The sequence below is a fragment of the Rattus norvegicus genome, chromosome 9 (genome assembly GCF_036323735.1).
Source record: "Rattus norvegicus strain BN/NHsdMcwi chromosome 9, GRCr8, whole genome shotgun sequence".
NCBI classification, from domain to species: Eukaryota; Metazoa; Chordata; class Mammalia; order Rodentia; family Muridae; genus Rattus; species Rattus norvegicus.
The window spans coordinates 88,941,653-88,961,376 of record NC_086027.1 but is presented as its reverse complement, the minus strand read 5'-3'; positions in this window follow the sequence as shown (position 1 = coordinate 88,961,376).

The following is a 19,724-nucleotide window of genomic DNA, read 5'->3' as shown; positions in this document are numbered from 1 at the left end:
TGTTTGACTCCGTGACTGTTCTCTGGGATGGGTGTAATATAAGAATATGCATGCTTGTTTAGATGCAACGTTTTCCTTTCTTTCCTCCCCTTCCCTTTCTTCTTTTCCTTCCATTCCCTTCCTCCCTCCCTCCCTCCCTTCCTTCTTTCCTCCCTTCCTCCCTCCCTCCCTCCCTTCCTTCTTTCCTCCCTTCCTTCCCTCCTTCCCTCCTGTTAGGGACAGAACTGAAAGCCTCAAGGATGCTTATGAGGTAAGCAATTTTCCGGGTGCTCCACTCCCAGCCCTCAGTGAGGTCTGTCAAGACTTGAACACTTACATACAACCGGAGAGAGAGCCTAGATGGGTCTTGTGGAAACTTGCAGTCTGAAGCTGTGTGTTCTGCTGAGAACACTCAGAGAGACGAGAATTATAGATGGATTATGACAGGAATGCTAAATTGATTTTTTTTCCTGTCCATTAAACATCACACATTCTCATTGTATTTTTCTCTCTACCTCACAGATTAAACTTTGATCTTAGAAAATCGAATGAGGGACGGAATGCTCATATGCCTTTTTATAACAAAGGTTTTTTTTTGAAACTAATTTCAGTTGAACAATTGAGTTGCCTATAAAAGCGCAGCAGGGAGAAGTTTTAAATTTTCCTTGAACTTTTTTAATGTTATCTCAATTTCTTTATCATAAAACATGGGTGAGGATATGAGTCTTCGGGAATCATAAAGAATGTTGAGAAGTTCAGATATGTGCCCTGCAAAATTGACTTGTAAAATAATGGACTCTTAAAATGTCACCCACTCTCTCCTATTCAATGTAAAAATCCAATTTACATTACGGGATGGAAATGTCAGTGAAGTGGGTTGGGTTTTAAAATTCTCTCTCTATGTGACCTTGAACACGGTGACACTATGATCCTCCGGTGTCATATCTACTGTAACAGAGGTTGTTAGAGAGAGCCTAGGTAATATATGTGAAAAAATTCGGATGTTATTACGTGCTGTAAGCACAGAAGATTTTTATTATTGTATCATATTTTATAATTTTCTATATATTGTAATATTGATGTAATTGGTCCTTCGGGCCCACGGTTTAAAAATGTTATAAGACAAGTTTTAGTAAAATCAATGAGATAATAAAAAAAAAAAGACAAATTTACCTAAGATTTTCTTTTTAAAACTTAAAAAAAAACATTGCTTTACCTCACAGGAAGATGGTGTATAGTAAATAACAAAACACATCATAAAGTCCAATAGATCATATACGACAGCATGAGTCATGATCTGAGGATGGCGGTGTTTCCTATAATCCCAATACTTTGGAAAGGGACAGAGCCATGGCTCACAGAGAGTTTCCTGTTCATTAGAAGCCTGTGGATTTCATTACCATGGTGCAGACCATCATTAGAGGTTCCAGAAAAGCTCACAGCTGTCTGCCTTTCTGGTATGTTCTCAAAGCCCCTGTATGGGCTCTCCTTCTCTTTCTTCCTTCTCTCTTGCCATTCCTCTCTTCCTTCTATTCACCCCTCCCTTCCTTCCCTGTCCCTTCCTCTCCCATGTGACTTGGATACAATGTGTTCTTCATTTATTTTCCACTCCACAGTCTGTATGTTTGGTTTTGGGGACCCACAGGGGTGGGATCTGAAGGCGATGGAGGTCTGACTCATTGTGTAGCTCAGGTTGGCCTCAAACACAGTGTAGAAAGGGACAGAACTATCTGGAGGTTCTTCTTTGAGGTTAGTAATTGCAGCATCAGGGTCCTCCCCAAGACCTGATGACTTCCAAAGGTTCCATCACACTGGGACTCATTCAAGGAGCTTTTTGGAATTCCTGTGTGGAATGAACCTAACATCTTTATATGTCATGATTCTGTCTCTGCGCTCTCTCTCTCTCTCTCTCTCTCTCTCTCTCTCTCTCTCTCTCTCTCCTTTCTGTCTCTCTTTTCTTCCATTCACCCCCCACCCCCCAAACCCTTGCTATGGTGGCACTTTGGAATTTGGAATTTTCTCTTGCTTTATGCAATGATCCAATTAACCAATAAAATTAAACATGACAATTTCAGCAGGATTTTTAGGAGTTTTTAAATTTTTTACTTTATTCTGAGCTTGTGACCAGAAGGTACTGTGGTGGCATGCTCTAAATTTTTGTGTTGCTGGGAGGTGGGTAAATTTCCCCAGCCCCACCATGGTTCCATCAAGAGGAGACACAGTAGATATTATACTAATATTTAAAGGCTGGTTTGGGGTTCAGGAGATGGTGGGAGGAAGAGCCTACCTGGAAGACGGAACTGCGGAGTGGATCTCCTTGGAACACACCCCCTAGCACTTTCTCCTCAAAGGCACCGCTCCTTTTAATAAGTCGATCACTGTGGAGGGTGAGAGTATCATGGTTTTCCTGTGAGCTCCCAGAGGCTGGTTCCCATCTATTAGACATCATTTCTGCCATGTAAATAAGAACAATAAAGCTTCTGGATTTTGCTAGATGCTACCCTAGGAATTAATAATGAAGACCAGCATAACGGTGTGGCTTGGTTTTGTCTTAAGAAGTGCCTGGGGCGTCTCCTCAGCTGCCGATCTTTTTCTCATATTGAAGCACGGCAAGCCTTGGTTCACATGTGGCCAGAACCTTTTTTGATGTCTAGCTCTCCTTATCAAACCAGTCCTTTCCCCCAGTTTTTATTTTCTCAATTTGGCCATTGACAGTTGAGTCATGGAGGGGAATTTTCAGGTGCCCCTGGACTGGGTCCCCTAGCTGTTTCTAGTTGCTCTTGGTTGATATTAAAATAACCTGGATACTTATCCACCATCACCTAGGTGATGGCCCTACCAGCCCTACACACCCACGGGGGAGACTGTAGTGCTTTCTACACTTGGTAGCCACAAAGACAATCGGGACACAGCACCAATAATCCACGCTGAAGATCTTTGTTGGTCCACACCGCAGGCGCTCCAGCCTCTCTAAGCTCTAAGCTTTTCTAAGCTTGCCGACCAAACAGTACCTCTGGGTTTGTCTGGTTCTGGTCTTGGGGATTTGAGTTTATTCTTCCAGCTTTTCATTGGACATTTCTCATCTATGTATGTATGTATGTATGTATGTATGTATGTATGTATGTATGTATCTATCTATCTATCTATCTATCTATCTATATGCTATCATATATATAGGAAAGGAGGTAGTTAGTTGGTCTACCCAGAGAAGCAGATTGAATATGGTAGTGCTCCCTGAGCAAGCTTAAAGTGAGACCCACAAATACCCTTTGCAAAAGTGAAAAATACAAATATTTTTATCAAGTTTGCCCTACAAAACGAACCAACAAGAAACCCCAACCTACTGTTGGAAGGAAAGCCTGAGGAATGGAAACCAGGCTGGGATCAGTGTCCCAAGAGACTCACTGAACACCTCTGTAGATGACTCAGCTTGTCAGGAGGCCATCGCTTCTGCTCTCAGGCACACCCTCGGAATCCGGGTGAGCCGAGTCACTTACCACAGCGGGGACTTTTGGTTTGCTTAAGAAAAGGGATGAGGCGGTTAAGGCTGCATCCTAAGCATTTTTCCCCCTGTTTTGTTGTGAACATTATTTAGGAACGTGGTTAAAGGGTAACTGGGTTCTGGGTAGCCATTATTAGGTGTGGAATAGTGTCTTGGTGAGCATTGGCACCATTCCCTCATGTGTGGATGCAACGCCTTCCCCCATCAAGTAAAGATGGCAAGTTCTGAGATCCAGAGGCGCTGTAGAGACACTTCTGCAGGAAATGCTGGGAGTGAATGAAAACAGAAAGGCATGTATTGAGGGCTGGGGGTTGATTAACCAGTCTAATTGATAGAGTGCTCCCCCAACAGGCAAAAGCCCTGAATTCCATCTCTATTGCTGCCTAAACTGGCTATGGCGGCACATACCTGTAATTCTGGTACTTTGGAGGAGGAAGTGGAAGCAGGCAGACCAGAAATTCAAAGTTACTTGTGTTAGCATTCTGTCTAAGCTCCACCCCCACAGTTACCTGGCGACAGCCTGGTGTGCTCCACCCCACAGTTGCCTAGCAGCAGCCAGGTGTGCCTGACACTCTAAAAGGGGCTGTTTGCCCCCTCCTCACTCTCTAACCCTCTTTCCCTCGTACTCTTAGCCTTTTCTCCCTTTGTCTCCTCTCTATTTCCCTACCCACTTCTCTCCACATGCCCATGGCTGGCCTCTACTCCTCTGCTCTTCTACTCCTCTCTCTCTCTCTCTCTCTCTCTCTCTCTGTCACACACACACACACACACACACACACACACACACACACACACACACACACTCTGCCCTACTACCCTAACTCCCCACCCCATGCCCCGAATAAACTCTATTCTATACTATACCTTTGTGTGTCTGGTCCCTCGGGGGAAGGGATGTCTCAGCGTGGGGCTGTTGGTGCACCCCCTTTCCCAGACCCCCATAGAACATGATACCCCCCTCTCTTTATTCTTTTATAAATACAACAATATTTGACTAAATTTTGAGTTATAGGCCAAGATTGTATACAGGAGACCCTGGCTAAGAAAAGAGAGAGAAAAGCAATAACGGAATGAACCAATGTGCCCTCAGTTGTCATACAATACTGTGACTACTTTAACTGAAAAGAAGAAGAGCTAGGAAGAGTCTCCAGGGATGGATACCTTAAAGCTCATCATGAGCATTGTTTGGGGCCCTCAGTGTCACACAAACAGGTAAGAAATGCTCCTTTCACTACACAGCATTTCTTCTTGAGCTTTCTGAAGCCATGGCAAATCTGCACAAGATTAGGTCCATCGTCACCCTCTCATGGAGTGAGGAGGGACTCAGGAGGTCCTGCACTACATAGATATGGGAAGGCCAGTGAGATTGCTAGCCTGTTGCGGTGTGGATTGCTCTGGAGCTGGGAATGACAGGGTACCATTCCATCTCATGAGAAGAACAACTGGGAATGTCTCTCGTTGGTGATTTTACTCTGCAGATAAGGAAAAGCCAGAGCAAGAAGGATCCAGCACAGAATCAGTCACCTGAGAAAGGGTGGGAAAGGAGTCAACTCAAGCTTTCCCTGCTTGTCAATGGCCATGCAATAACATCTTTGTTTATCATGACAAGAGCAGAATCAGGGTCCTCCCCTGCCTTCACTGTGCAGCTTAGTTGGGGGGGTGCTGCCTTGAGGGGACCTACATAGGCAACAGACCTGGAACTAAGGTAAGAGGAGGCTTGTGTGTCAGTGTTTGTCTGCAGTGGGATGCCCAGTCCCCTGGTAAGATACAGATAAGCATGATAAACACACAGTATGTCTTGGGCACTAAGTAAGAATCTGAGGCGCTGATTATAGTCTTTAAAGACATAGTGCCTACTGTCATTAACTATGAGTGTTGAATTCCTGAATGGCTAAAGTCCTTGAAGACTATCCCCACCCCTATACACACCAAATCATTGAAAGATTAAATCCCCAAACTGGAATCCTTCAAGCAGCCATTCCCACTGTGAGTCAAAAACAAAGGGGGTGGGGGGACCTGTGTAAGAGTCACAGCAGGTGGAATTCTGGGGGAGAGATACTTTTGTTGTACACTGGAGATGTATGCTGTTTTATGTGAACAGGATAACTGACCGAGAGGTCAGTGTTCTATTGCTGTGAAGAGACATCATGACCATGATGACTGTTATAAGAGAAATCATTTAACTGGGGCCTTGGTTATGGTTTCAGAGGGCTAGTCCAGGATCATCATGGCAGGAAGCACGGCGGCATGCAGGCAGGCCCTGGAGCAGTAATTGAGAACTACATCTTACTATGCAGGCAGAGAAAGAGAGAGCCACTGAAAGAGAGGGCCCTTGAAACTTCAAAGTTTATCTCCCAGTGACACACTTCCTCCAACAAGGCCACACCCACTGCAAGAAAGCCACACCTCCCAAACCCTCACTTGCATAGCCATTCCCTGATGACCGAGCATTGAAATGTATGAACCTATGGGGACCATTCTCAATTAGACCACCACAACTGGAACGGTGTTATTTGAGGTAGAGCTATGTTTCTAGAGGAAGTTAACAACATGGATTAGCCAAGAAGTGAGCAGTTTTGAAATGGACGGCTTTCGTGCACAGCATCTGTACGTCACAGTGTTCTCCAAGTTCATGTGTGTCTGGAGCATTTTGATGATAGCTAAGGTGAAATGCAGATGCAAAGTACAATTACCCCTGCTGCCCTAGATAGGGTTTTACTGCTGTGAACAGACACCATGACCAAGACAACTCTTACAACGACAACATTTAACTGGGGCCGGCTTACAGGTTCAGAGGTTCAGTCCATCATCAACAAGGTGGGAGAATGGCAGTATCCAGGCAGGCATGGTGCAGGAGGAGCTGAGAGTTCTACCTCCTCATCTGAAGGCCACTAGGAGAAGACTGGCTAACAGGAAGCTAGGATGAGGGTCTTAAAGCCCACACCTACTCCAACAAGGCTACACCTCCTAACAGTGCCACTCCCTGGACCAAGCATATCCAAAACACTACATCTGCCAAAGTTCAATTAGTTCTCCCTCGGACACTACACACACTACAACATGCTTGCCTTCCAAATGCCCTTCATTAGAGAACAAACAGGATTCGGCAAGCTCAAAGTCTTTGAGGATCGAGGTTGAGACAGGAGGATTTCTGAAGGGTTTTGGCTAGCTAGGCTAGATGAAATGGTGAGGTCTGGGTTCTGTGAGAGACCTTGCCTCAAAAAGTAAGGTGGAGAATGGTAGGGGAAGATGCCCAGCATTAAACTCTAGCACGCAAGCACACACACACACACACACACACACACACACACACACACACACACACACACACACTCATTGGAGTCACATCCATACGGCACACACAAATGGAGGTGAAGTAGTTTGCGAATGCTTACTCAATTTGATCTTTGCCGAGAAAATAAATTTCATTCGAGTCTCTAAACCACAAAGACCAATGTGAAATCGAGTGTGTATAAGGCTTCCAACAGTAAAATATGAGGTATATGCAGGCAATTTTTGTGGTTTACTTCTTTATTTTTTCCCATTTACACCAATGTGTTTGGCAGAAAGTTTAGGTGAGTGGGTTACACCTGAGACACAGCAGGGATGAAAATCAGTTTAAAAGTCTCACTTGGTCTCCAATGACGACCGTTCATCAGACACAATCCCAAGGCCTCAGTGAGGTAAATTTGCGTTTACCTGAAGAAGCTATCGAACTTACCTACTGCCTTATCCGAAAACAATTACATGCATGGGAGGGAGCCAGCATGCTTGCTGCTGGAAACCAGCATTGTTCCTGCCACATAGACGAACGCCTACCTGCCTGGAACAGCTAAGAAAGAAAGAACAGAAGATGGGAAATTGAACGGGAACACGCCTGTCAGTGCACAGCAAACCATTAGAGAATTCCGTGCACGTCAAACTAGTAAGAGAATCCCGGCAAGATTGGTATCTGGTAGAAAATTAACGTTAATATATTCTTTTTATTCATCACGAATTCCCTCTTAAGTGGGAGAAATAGCAGTCCACGGAGGCAGTCAAATTACATAATAGAAGGATAAGAAAAATCCCCGAGGACTTTGGTTAATTTCCACTGTGAGCTGGGCTGTACATCTGGCAAACATTATGCGACTGCAGGACCAGGTTAGGTGGCAACCAGACACAAGTGCTACAGATGTGATGGTAGTTTACAAGCATAAACATCACCATTTCTCTCTCAGCAGGCTGTGGGCAGCCAACACTCACTGATTCTGTCCCAGCAGCGATGTCTTCTCAAGTGGTAAACGGCTTGCCTAAGTTAATGAAGAAAGTGTTAATTACTTCGAAAAGAACAATTTTCAAGTCTTTGCAAACACTGAAGTGAATATTGAAACACTTAGTTGTAGATGGTAGAGAAACATAGGAAAAATGAGGGAAAAATAACTGTTAGGTATCCATAGTAGTAAGGGGAATTCTTCCTCAAATTGACTCTTCTCAGACCTTCTGTACCAACCACAGTCTCTCCTGTAATAGACTGCATTAATGTTGAATATGCATTTGACTCTTTAAAGTGGTGACAAGACCACAGAGATTATTGTTTTGAGACTTGTATCCTTCTCTGCTGTGGTTTTAATATAAGTCCCCTGCAGCCCCATATGTTGGTTGCTTAGTCCCAAGCATGGATGAGAGGGGGACAAGGCCACTGTAGCAGGTCATCACAACCCCATTTATGTGAAGTCCCTTGTTACAAAGAAGCCAATGCCAGACTAATCACTTCTGGAGGGAAATCCCAAGATCATGACTTATTGGGGTTGTCCAAGCCAACATAGACTGAGATCAGGACAGTGACCCACCCAGGAGTCGGTCCAGTTCTAGATGCCTGAACTAAGTAACTAAGTACCAAGATTATTATCCTGGAACACACACCCACACACACACACCCACACACACACCCCCCCCCCCCACACAATCTTGTAAAATGGTAGAAGCAGGTCCTCTTCTAAGATCCAAGGTCTTGCTAACACAAAGGAGTTGACTAGATTTCTAGTACCAGTCAAGATTTCCTTCCTATTGGCTTCCTAGTGGCTTACACAGGTGTTGGTTGCTACCGAGATCTGCGAGCCACTATTGAACCTTAAGGCAGGTCTTCCCATACTGTGGTTCCCATTGTTGTGGTTCATGAGCATCACAGCTGGATAGGCCCATTGTCAGCTTGCATAGCACCTGCTGGTATTGTGAGCATTAAACTGTAGGAAGGGGGTTTCAGGTTAGTTCCAGCTAAAATATTCAGAGTCCTGTGTCTGGTGTGTGGTGTCTTCGCAACAGGGACGTACCTTCAACCTCTGAGAGGCAGCCAAGGGCAAGAGACGCAGCCTATATTGCTTTGGGAGTCACTTGGACTGTCCTAACCAACAACTCAAACAGAAGTTCCTCACATTCAGTACAGGGGCTTTTGTTTGTCTATGTTGTGTCGAGAAGTGACAGGAAAGCTACACTCTTGGTACGTCAATGATGGCTGCTGACAGAAGACCTGGACAATGATTTCATGGAAGGAGGGAATCTCGTGGGGGTCAAACAACTACAGTCAACTACAGAGATGGATGGCTGGTCTTCAACAGGGTGAGGTCCCTGGTTATCCAGTACAAAATTATCATAGAAATCATAAACACAAGGAGTTCTAACTGGACTCAGCAGGTGGCATTCATATATCCAAGCATATATGTATTAGTAATAATAAAAGAAAAGCAGGCCATCAGTTTGAGGTGTTGGAGGGGGCGAGGAACTGATGTAATTAGAATTAGATTAAATTAATTTTTAAAATAAAATCAAGAATCCATGGACTTTCTGTACAGCAGTGTTCAGAAAATACTAATTCAACGAATTCGTCTTCGTTGAAAAATGTCTTGACCTTTACAGGGAAAAGGTGTTAAAGTCAGCAGGACACATTCTCGGTTTTTTAAAAATTTTTCATTCCATAATCACGGGTTCCTGGAGAGCCGTGAGCAGCATCTGCAGTAAGTGAGCGGGGTCCTATCGCCACCTTATGGGAAGAAATGGAAGTGTTTTCATCCTGAGAGTGGACGGAATTCTTTTAACAATGGATTCCTCTTTGTTTGCTTTGGATACGTTCTTTTATGGCGTGCTTTGCTTCTCTACGCATATTTATAATAATTTTTGTAAATTACGAAACACAAATTTAATTTCCAAAGGGCAAAAAAAAGGGGGGGCACCCAACGCCATTAAAAGCTGAGGTTCCTGCAGCCCACATCTATTCTCGGGTGGACCAAATTCAGTAGCTTAGATCAAGCCAGGCTAGATGGACTAGGAAGAACTCAAGCTGTTTAAGACATTGTTTCCCAGACAAATATTTTAAATTCCTCTGTGTTAACTGTCAGGAAGACAGCATGGGCACTTCTAATTTTGAGGCAGAGTATTTGGGACAGGGCCGAAGAGATCATTATACAATCGGGCTGCCTACTGAAAATACAAACAAAGACTTATTTAAAAAAAAAGCCCTAGACTTTCATTGATCTAAACGAGTGTAAACATTTTAAAACTTTTCATTTTAAAGATTAATTTTATTATATATACAGCTGTTTTCATGCAAATGCGTAATATTCTTGGAGTACATTTCCACGTTTTCTTTTCGCCATAAAGAAGCTTTGATTTCCAAAATAGGAAAGTCCTAGATTGTAAGGTTTACTAACCTCTATGCAACTCTCACTCAAGTTTTCAATTTTTAAGTTTAGTATTATATTTTAAGTTATGGGTATGTGTCTGTGTCCGTACATGCATGCAGATGCAATATTTACATCGACCAGAAGAGGGCGACAGATCCTCTGGTGCGGGAGTCACAGGCAGTTATGAGCAGATGATCTTGGGTTCTGAGATGCTATCTGGGTCCTTTGTGAGCATCAGGGGCTCTTAATCACCGACCCTTCTCTCCAGCCCCTCATTGGTTTCTGTCACTAGTTGTGACATCGCCTCTGTAATGACAACGAGCCTTTAATGGCTGCCTGTGGGCTTCCATGACAATGTTTTGCTAATAGGTTGTCCTAATAATATTCTGGGTCTTTTGCCATCCCCAGATTGACCTTTTTGTCTCCATCCCTTTCATCTTTAACACCTATAACACCTTCCCTTTTAGAATTAGTGTATATTAGCTGTGCAGAATAGTGGGTTTTATTGCACGATTTCATACAAGTATCTAAGGTGCTTTGAACATACTTGATAGACTACACCCTCTCCTGTCACCTCCTGTCCCTTCTACAGTTCTTCAACCATTTAATGTACTTTATAAAAAGTTTATATTCAACATAGGAGATAAATGTGATTTTGTCTCTTTTGAGTCTGGCTTAATTCAGTTCCATTCATTCTCTAGCAAAGGACCTGGTTTTATCCTTCCTAATAGATAAACACTGACCAAGCCAGCTCAGTCAGTCAACAGGTTCTCCAGTGCAGAAGCAAGGACTAAAAGGAAAATACAATTAGACAACATCATAGCATGACCGCAGCCAGTTCTGAGGCTGAGGAGGGTTTATTTTTTTCTAGTCTTCTTTTATACCATTTTAATTACATACAAGTCATAAGGTCAGTTCTAGGTAAAGGAACAAGCAAGGCAATAAACAAAGTCCCATGATCACTGTTTTTAAGGGCTTATCAGGTTGACCAAGATACTTGAGTCTACTTCCTGTCCTAGTCCAAAGTCATACTCTTGCCTGAAGCCTACTTCTTTGTTTTAGTCCAAAATCAGATTCCTGCCTGAGCTAACTTCCTTGTCCTGGTCCAAATTCCTGCCAGGTGGCCCCAAAAGCTCTCCACAAAACACTATTATAATATGTGTGTATGTGTGGGTGTGTGACATTTGATGTCTGAAATGCCCCCTGGTAGTGCAACGGGGTAAAGAAAGCCCACAGAGTTTATACTTTTAAAATGAGAGGTTTGTAGTTTTTGAGAAGAAGCTCTTGTGTGTTGTGGGTTCTGTCTTTATCCAGAGTCATCTTTACTCTTCTTATTTTCCCCGGTTCCTTCCCCTGGTTGGCACGCTTTACCTGCTCTTCCAGGATTCTCTCAGCCACACATGGTGTTAGGCGGGATCCACAGGCCTCTGCAGCCTGCCCTCCTGTACATGCTGAGTGGCTTCCCATGCACCAGGGTCCTAGCCTGGCCTGCTGGCCTGTAGAGGCTTCCTCAGTTTGTGCGTGCCTTGTCGGCTCTCCTGGAGGTGCCCACGATTTGGATGTTACTATCCATTCTTTTCCTCAAAGACCACGTTGTCATTTTCCCCCATTTTCTTAGTTTACTCAGCCTACTTCAAGGCTAAGAAAGAGCCAAGGCACTATAATGGTTCAGTTAGTAAAAATTCCAAAACCATGCTAATCGTTGGGTTAGGTCAGATCTACTCCAATTATGTTGCTAGCTGTCAATCTGCATGAGTGTACAATTTGCTTAAGTTCACCCCTTCTTAACTGTAGCCACATCTTTATTTTTTTGACCAACTCAAGTGTGAATCCACCATTATGAGGAAAAAAAAACAAAAAAAGAAAACAAACCACTAAGTGCGGGAGATGTGCTCTGCTTGACAATAACACATTTCTTTTTACAGAGTTATTTTATAAACAAGGAGGCGTCTTAAGAGCCCGGCGGTCCTCCTGCCTTTTCAGGGATTGAAGATGGCATTGCTGCCAAGAGAGCATAGCATGGGGGTCCAGGAGCACGTCCTGGGGAAAGACCCTGAGCACTTGGAGCGATCTGTTTGTTCACAGGGCACAGATGGCTGAGGACACAGATGGGCATATGGGTTACTTTCCTCACCCCTTGACCAAAGGCCTCATGATAATCAACTGAAGAAACAAAGGATTTCTCCTGGCTTAGAGTTTGAGAGGGATGCAGTTCGTCATCGTGGCAGGGGAGGTGTGACAGGGTGGGCGTGGGAGGGTGGAGCCAGAGGTGGCTGGTTACATCACATCCGTAGGGAGGAATCAGAAGAGAGACGAAGGCTGGTGTTTAGCTGGGCTCCTTTCCCCCTTTTGTTCAGTCAGAAATGTCAGCCTAGGAACTGACCCTCACCAACAGAGAGTTTTATAGTCTCTGTTCATCTTCCCTGGAAGCGACCTCATACACATTCTCCAAGATGACTATCCAATCAAAATTAGCCATCACCCTGGCCACTGTCACCCTGTGACATTGATTTATTTTAGAGATCTTAAATTTTCTCTAAATAAAATGTATTCTTCATACTCCTAAGCTATAGTCTTAGGTCAAAACAAAAACTTAAAATGACGTGTACCCTGTGTTAGAATTCTCTCCTGTTAAGCTGGAACTTAACTCTTGAAATGAAATTTAAACTCTGAAAATAACCCACCACTCGGAGGCAGTAGTGACCATTCTATTAAAAGCAGTCTTTCCTTGTGATATATCCTGTCTGCTTTTGACTGGTGATGTGAGAACAGAAGAAAATCTTCTGAAAGATTTTCCTCTTCTCTCATTATATTACATATTATATAAAGGGAGATCATGATAAAAAAAACCTCACTGATCATTAAGTATGATTATATGGACTTGAACAAATAAAGTGGATCCTAACGTGTTCTTAGAAGTTGTAAAATTATCGAAATTGTATTCAAAGTCTTTTGATCTCACTTTCACACACTGCCATTACAAGGCTAAAGATGTGATTTATGTCAGTGAAATGTATCTTCATTATGAGTCATAACTCTCGGTACTGTTTGTCAGTGAGAAGCTATTATTAATTTAAGCTAATGATGGAGATCTCTCTCTCCCTTCAGAAAGGAACTTGAAGTCACTAACTCTTTGATGATGTGGTGACAATCAGGGGATTTTACTAGCTTAATCTCTCCTCCTTGGAAACATTGATCAGCAAATGGGTTTGCTGAGGCCTTGATATTCTATACAAGTGTCAATAGTCAGGTTTTCTTTGTATCGTAATTGAACAAGCTTGGGTTGATGATGTACACAGGGAGTGCTGAGAAGACGACAGTGATGGTTGGTGGCTTCACTGTTTGGGGAGGTTGTGGAGATGTTGGAAGATGGGGTCTTGCTACAGGAAGTGGGTCTCCAGGGAAAGGAAGGGCCTTGAGGGCCACTATTCAGCCTTACCTTCTGTCCTACATCACTGATACCATCCTCTAGATATTCACAGGGAAAAAGAATCTGAACATGTCCTAGCAGATGCCTCTTGGCTTCTGACTCAGGCTTGTGTAGCAGGTCACCTGCTCTTCTGTTGTCATCCAAAGTGTGTGTATTCTCTCATTGTACAGCTCTAAGGGCTTGAAGATCGTGAGTTCAGCAGAGATGGTAGGCCTCACCCACTCATGGGCTGTGCTGTTGGCTCTCACAGGGATTCCTTGCAGTGTGGTTAAAAACAAAACACCCTCAGCCTGTTTCCTGGAAAAATGGACAGCAATTCACCAGTCCATCCAGAAGATGCCTTGCCTGGCCATGTGCACCTTATAGGTGGGACAGTTTTCCTGTAATGGATGGACACCTGACCTGATGAATGGTCTCTCACAGGCTGCTCCAACATGGCCTGTGTTTATTCTACCCTTACTACGTGATCATAGCTCCATGAGGACAGCCTGGCCACACGCAGCTAGCAGCCGAGGCTGTATTGACTTTGTCAGTTTACTTTATTGTTTCTGTAGTCCCATTTCTAAATACAACCAATTGAGTTGCCCTCCCAATGAAGATTGTGGCTTGAGCACTGAAAGCAATCACAGTCTAGAATTTCTAAATTAATAGAGGAAAAAAATCTTTATTTTTTTTAATATGACACCAGTGTCTGCTTTTAATTATCAATTATGTAACCTACAATAATTATCTATGTTATGACTAATTATGCATAATTAAGATATATGTGACGAGACTTGTGACTGTCACTCACATTTTACTGGAATAGCCCTACCACTTTAAATCAAATGGATATTCCAAACACAGTAGTTTCGGATGCACATCAAGGGGACTTCCCATAATATTTAAATGTTTTGAAGATGAGAATACATGAAATAGCATCGCATTTCTGGTGCCCAAAGCTTTGCTGTTGGGTTGTTTTAATCTCAGTCTGTAAGGTGCCTGGATTGAAACGCTGGTGTCTTGCCTCTTTTTCACAAAGCAGAGCTGTGGTCCAGTTGGTAAATTCTTCAGGACTTACGAAATATGTCTATACTTGTGGTTTGAATGAAATGGCCTCTGTGGGCTCACAGAGAGGGGCACTATTGAGAGGTGTGGTCTTATTGGAGTAGGTGTGGCCTTGTTGGAGGATGTGTGTCACTGGGGGTGGTCTCTGAGGTTTCTGAAGTTCAGGCCAGGCCCAGTGTCACTCTCTTTTCCTGCTGCCTGCCAATCCAGATGTAGAACTCTCAGCTCCTTCTCCAGCACCATGGTTGACTGCATATCACCATGCTTCCTGCCATGATGATAATGGACTGAACCTCTGAAACTGTAAGCCAGCCCCAATCAAATGTTTGCCTTTATGAGAGTAGCATGGTCATGGTGTCTCTTCACAGCAGTGAAACCCTAATTAAGACAGTCCTCCTCTGCTCTCACATTGTGTCGTTTAAGTTTTTCAATCCCAGACTTCATCACTAAGGAGGAAGTTAAAGAGGACAGAGAAGACAGATGGTGTTCTGATGTTTGAACGACCACAACTAAGTCAAATTAAACAGCCTCATTGGGTTTTTTTTTTTCCTGAAATCCCAGAATACCTTGTATTCACTTAAGATTCTCTGGCTGCACACAGTGATGAATGCCAGAGACATTGACCCAAGCTGAAAAGCATGCAAATCATGACTGGAAATAAGGGAAGCTTTTGAGATTGCTGAGGTAAGGGAAGTCCTGGAAAGACGGTGAGCTTGATTCTCCATCCTCCCAATGTTCCTTCAGCCCAGACATAATGCCTGAAGGTGAATGACTGAATGAAGCCTTAAACTGCTCTGATGGTTAGTTTTATGTTAACTCGATACATGCTAGAGGCATCAGAGAGGAGGGAACCTCGATTCAGAAAGTGCCTCACTAAGACAGGGCTGTTAGAAAGTCTATTGGGCATCTTCTTAATCAGTAGTTGATGGAAGAGGGCCCAGCCCATGTGGGTGATGTCATCTCTGGACTGGTGGTCCTGGATTCTATAAGAAAGCAAGCTGAGAAAGCCATGGGGAGCAAGCCAGTAAGCAGCACCCCTCCATGGCCTCTGTACTCACCATTGCCTTCCAAGTTCCAGCCCTGTTAGAGTTTCTACCCTATTTTTGTTCAGTGATAGGCTGTGATATGAATCTATAAGATGAAATAAAACCTTTGCTGCCCCGAGTTTTTTTTGGTCATGGTGTTTCATCATGTCTTAGTTAGGGTTTTAAGGCTGTGAATAGACACCATGACCAAGGCAAGTCTTATAAAGGACAACATTTAATTGGAGTGACTTACTGGCTCAGAGGTTCAGCCCATCATCTTCAAGGTGGGAGCATGGCAGCATCCAGGCAGTCATGGTGCAGGCAGAGCAGAGAGTTCTACATCATCATCTGCTGGCTGCTAGTGGAAGACTGACTTCCGGGCAGCTAGGTTTTAAGCCTATGCCCACAGTGACTACCTACTCCAAGGCCACACTTCCAAATAGAGCCACTCCTTGGGCCAAGCATATACAAACCATCACAAATCACAACAATAGAAGCCTAACTGAGGTAACTACCAATAAACTGAGATAGTTCCTCACCACCAAACAATAGGTGTTTATTTGTGAAGGTTAACACTGATTGTCAACTTGGCATGATTCACAGTTACCATGGAAACCGTCCTCTGAGAATGTCTGTGAGGCATTATCTAGATTACATTAATAGAGTACTAACACATTCTAAGGGTACCACCTCAGGGCTTGGGGCTCAAACTTAATAAAATGGAGACAATGGCCTCACCCTCTGCCTTCTGACTGTGGGTGTACATTACCAACGGCCTCACATCCCTGCTGCCACTCCTACCAAATGTATGATGAACTGTATCCCTTGAATGTCAGGCTAAAATAAACCTTCCTTCCTTAGGTTGCTTTGTTAAGCGTTTGTCACAGCAAGGAAGAAAGCAGAGAACACAACATTCCTTAGTTATTTTGAAGAATGGTGGAGACAGAGGTCTGATAAAGGTGCTTTATTATGTAGCACAAAGCTGAAGGGGCCCAGGAGAAAATACACCTCATGGTCAAGTCCTCTAGACATGGCAGCAACATTCAGAGCAAGGCACAGGCCTGGGTGCCAACTCATGGAGCCTTCCTCTGACTTAGTAATGTAAAGAGTTCAAGATACTGAACCCCTGATGGAGTTTGTGGTGTTTCTCGTGTACTAAACCCTTGAGATTTTCCCTCACCTTCTTGTGTGTCCCAGGTTTGCATTTGACTTGTGGTTTTAGGGTAAATTTAAAAGACAGCAGAAGTAGTTCTCAAAAAATTTGAGAGCTCTCCTGGAGGGAGAGACTGTGGAAGGAGAAAAATAAGATAATTGGACCATTTATAGCCATGTCACCATCCTCAAAGAGAGGTCAAATAAATGTCTTTGGAAGAAGCTTTTCAAAGGCCACTCATGGCTGGATCTCCTGAGCCTTAAGATCAAGGAAGAAAGGGAGGCCGCTCATACAGTTTCTTAGCAGGCCAAAGCTAAAGAGATGTCAGGGGGACACTTCTGAGAATGTTTGAGAACTTATTTGAAAAATATAAGTGTTTAGAGACAGGATCTTACTGTGCATCGCTGGTTAGCCCCGGCTATGTAGAAAAGGCTGTCCTTGAACTCACAGAGATTGGCCTGCCTCTTTCTTCCACGTGCTGAGATTAGAGGTATAAGCCACCAAGTCAGGCAAAAATGAGAGTTTTGCTGGTCCAGGAGGGACTTGAAGCACAGAATACTCATGAACAGACTCTGTCAACTATCTCTCACAGTTTTATCCCCTTCTTCATTTCACAAGGGTTTATTTGATTATAAAAATATGCTGGTGTGACAGTGGAGAATGGGCAGGAACAGGAGAACCTGTTTCCTGAAATTATCCTTTCTGTATGGCAATCAAAAGTCAGCTTGAAACACACAGCCATCCCTGGTAACCAGCAGGAAGTTCTTTGTAGAATCAGCCCGAGGTCTATCTTGGGTGGTGTGTGTGCACACATGTGTGTTTGTGTGTTCACAGGACCAAGCTATCTGGAGCCCTAATTATCTTTGTAAGCTATAGTGAGTCCTCACACCCTTGTCTCTTCTGGTCAATGTACCACACTAACCTAGAAACCGTACCTCACAGCGATCTCAAGTGATCTCTTGCCTAGTACAGAACTAAGGGAACTGAAGCCCTGGCACATTTGACAATATGAGTTCAAGATGCCAGCTTAGGAGTGTGTGAAGACTGAGAAAGCTCGGTTCACTGTGTCGAGGACACTATGTTAAGCCTAATGTTGCATCAAGTGCTCCTGGACCAAACCTGAGCTCAATCCATTGAGCTTCTGAAGTCAGAATGGGAGGATACATTTTCTTAAAAATACATGTCCTGCCCTTTCCTCCTACTGGGGGACCTCACCTAGCCTTTATAAGAGATGGGGTGCCTAGTCTTACTGCAACTTGATATGCCAAGGCTGGTTGATATCCACGGGAGACCTACTATTTCTTCTGAAGAGAAACATAGGAGGTGTAGACGGGGTGGGAGGTACGGAAAAGGAAAGGTTGGAGGTAGGGACCAGGAGGAGAGGAGGAGGGAAACTGTAGTTGAGAAGTAAACTCAATCAATCAATCAATCAATCTCATCCTGACTCCCAGGAGTAAAGATATTTTTGGAAGGTCTGGTATATTCTGGGGTATTACAGCTAAAACTGAATCAGGGTGGAGAGATGACTTAGCCATCAAGAGTACTGGCTACTCATCCAGAGGATTCGGGTGTGATTCTTAGTACCCATATGATGCCAAACTTAATTATGACTCCAGTTTTATGGAATTGGATGCCCTCTCCTGGCCACAGCAGGCACCAGGCTTGCACAGGGTGCACGCACCTAGACTCAAGCAAAACGTCCTCACACATAAAAATAATACATAAGCAACTCTTTAAAACTTAAGAGCAGGGGCTGGGGATTTAGCTCAGTGGTAGAGCGTTTACCTAGGAAGCGCAAGGTCCTGGGTTCGGTCCCCAGCTCCGAAAAAAAGAACCAAAAAAAAAAAACTTAAGAGCAAAACGAGAACAACAACAACAAAACCTAGAAAGCTCTCTGGATCAGATTCCAGCTGTGATGGACGAGGGAGCATCATTCAGTGCCCCACACTTTATTTTTAAATGACATTTATTGACCTGCGGGTGTGCGTGTGCGTCTGTACCACAGTGTGTGTGTGTGTGTGTGTGTGTGTGTGTGTGTGTGTGTGTGTGTGCAGGCCAGAAGATGACTTGTGGAAGCCATGGTCCCAGCGACAGAGCTCAGCTCATCAGGTCTGGCACCAAACACCTCTCACTTGCTGAGCGTCCGTGCCAGCTGGCCCAGTTTATGTCCCCAAGTTAGCTCAGGCTGTGGCGGTCCAGAAAAACTTTGGTCTCTCTCTTTCTGCCATTGAGTACTGAGGCCACGGTCTGGCCTCCTAAGGTGTGTTATAGCTGCTGGACCTGCAGAGCCATGGACTAAAAGCAAATAGGGGCATGTCAGCTGTGTCTTTTTTAAATTTTATTTTTCTTGGACATTTTATGTATTTATATTTCAAATGTTATGACCTTTTCTCCCTCTCCCCTCCCCCTGCTTCTATGAGGATGATCCCAGTCCTACTCATCCACTCCACCTCACTGCCCTGGCATTACCGTACACTGGGGAAATGGGCCTTCACATGACCAAGGGCTTCTCCTCCTATTGATGCCAGACAATGCCATCCTCTGCTACATATGCAGCTGGAGTCACGGGTCCCTCCATGTGTACTCGTTGGTTGGTGGTTTAGTCCCTGGGAGCTCTGGTGGGGTCTGGTTGGTTAACATTGTTGTTCTTCCTATGTGATTGAAAACCCCCTCAGCTCCTTCAGTCCTTTCTCTAACTCCCCCATTGGGGTCCCAATGCTCTGTCCAATGGTTAGCTGCAAGCATCCTCATCTGTATCAGTAAGACTCTGGCAGAGCCTCTCAGGAGACGTCCATATCTGGCTCCTGTCTACAAGCACTTCTTGGCATCAGTGACTGGGTTTGATGGCTGCATATGGGATGGATCCCCAGGTCCGGCAGTCTCCGGATGAGCTTTTCTTCAGTTCCTGCTCCACCCTTTTCCCCTGCAT